This window comes from Pongo pygmaeus, chromosome 20 (genome assembly GCF_028885625.2).
Source record: "Pongo pygmaeus isolate AG05252 chromosome 20, NHGRI_mPonPyg2-v2.0_pri, whole genome shotgun sequence".
Classification (NCBI taxonomy): domain Eukaryota; kingdom Metazoa; phylum Chordata; class Mammalia; order Primates; family Hominidae; genus Pongo; species Pongo pygmaeus.
This window is the reverse complement of record NC_072393.2, coordinates 42,132,309-42,134,386: the sequence shown is the minus strand read 5'-3', so window position 1 is coordinate 42,134,386 and position 2,078 is coordinate 42,132,309.

Below are 2,078 nucleotides of genomic sequence, written 5' to 3'. Positions count from 1 at the left end.
TTACAATGGATGTGTATTACTTCATATTCACTTTTTCCAGAATTAAGACTTTTTTTTTTTTTTTTTTTTTTTTTTTTTTTGAGACAGAGTCTTGCTCTGTCGCCCAGGCTGGAGTGCAGTGGCGCTATCTCGGCAAGCTCAGCCTCCTGGGTTCATGCCATTCTCCTGCCTTAGCCTCCCTAGTAGCTGGGACTACAGGTACCTGCCACCATGCCTGGCTAATTTTTTTGTTTTTGTATTTTTAGTAGAGACAGGGTTTCACTGTGTTAGCCAGGATGGTCTCGATCTCCTGACCTCATGATCCGCCCACCAAAATTAGGACATTTAATACTGAAAGAAATTGATAGTGAATGTAGATGAGTTTTCTATCATGATTCAAAGCTTGTTGAAGTTATACAAATTCATATTAGAGAATGTGGTCAATGACAAAAGACAACCATTTACTACCTACGTGACATTAGGCTAGTTATGTAAATTCTCTGTGCCAAAATTACTAATTGATAAAATGTTGATGGCAATAGTTGTTTTTGTGTATTTTTTGTTTGTTTGTTTTGTTCTAAGACGGAGTCTTGCTCTGTTGCCCAGGCTGGAGTGCAGTGGTGCTATCTTGGCTCACTGCAACCTCTGCCTCCCGGGTTCAAGTGATTCTCCTGCCTCTGCCTCCTAAGTAGCTGAGATTACAGGCATGCACCACCATGCTCGGCTAATTTTTGTATTTTTAGTAGAGACGGGGTTTCACTGTGTTGGTCAGGGTGGTCTCAAACTCTTTACCTCGTGATCCCCCTGCCTTGGCCTCCCAAAGTGCTGGGATTACAGGTGTGAGCCACTGCGCCTGGCTAGTAATAGTTTTTTTTTTTTTTAATTAAGTATTTATTGATCATTCTTGGGTGTTTCTCGGAGAGGGGGATATGGCAGGGACATAGGATGATAGTGGAGAGAGAAGGTCAGGAGATAAACACATGAACGAAGGTCTCTGGTTTTCCTAGGCAGAGGTCTCTGCAGCCTTCTGCAGTGTTTGTGTCCCTGGGTACTTGAGATTAGGGAGTGGTGATGACTCTTAAAGAGCATGCTGCCTTCAAGCATCTGTTTAACAAAGCGCATCTTGCACCTCCCTTAATCCATTTAACCCTGAGTTGACACAGCACATGTTTCAGAGAGCACGGGGCTGGGGGAAAGGCCATAGATCAACAGCATCCCAAGGCAGAAGAATTTCTCCTAGTCAGAACAAAATGGAGTCTCCTATGCCCACCTCTTTCTACACAGACACAGCAACAATCTGATCTCTCCTTTCTTTTTCCCACACTTCCCCGCCTTCTTTTCAACAAAACCGCCATCGTCCTCATGGGCCTCTCCCGATGGTCACTGTCTCTTCGGAGCTGTTGGGTACACCTCCCAGACAGGGCGGCCAGGCAGAGGCGCTCCTCACCTCCCAGATGGGGCGGCCGGGCAGAGGTGCTCTTCATTTCCCAGATGGGGCAGCCAGGCAGAGGCGCTCCTCACATCCCAGACGATGGGCGGCCAGGTAGTGGCGCTCCTCACCTCCCAGACGGGGTGGCCGGGCAGAGGCGCTCCTCACTTCCCAGATGGGGTGGCCGGGTAGAGACGCTTCTCACCTCCCAGACAGGGTGGCCAGGCAGAGGCGCTCCTCACCTCCCAGACAGGGCGGCCGGGCAGAGGTGCTCCTCACTTCCCAGACAGGGCGGCCGGGCAGAGGTGCTCCTCACTTCCCAGACGGGGCGGCCGGGCAGAGGTGCTCCTCACTTCCTCCCAGATGGGGTGGCGGCCGTGCAGAGGCACTCCTCACCTCCCAGACGGGGTGGCTGGGCAGAGGTGCTCCTCACTTCCCAGACATTGGGTGGCCGGGCAGAGGTGCTCCTCATCTCCCAGACGGGGTGGCCAGGCAGAGGCGCTCCTCACTTCCTCCCAGACGGGGTGGCAGCCAGGCAGAGGCGCTCCTCACCTCCCAGACGGGGCGGCCGGGCAGAGGCGCTCCTCACCTCCCAGACGGAGCGGCCGGGCAGAGGTGCTCCTCACCTCCCAGACAGAGCGACCGGGCAGAGGCGCTCCTCACTTCCCAG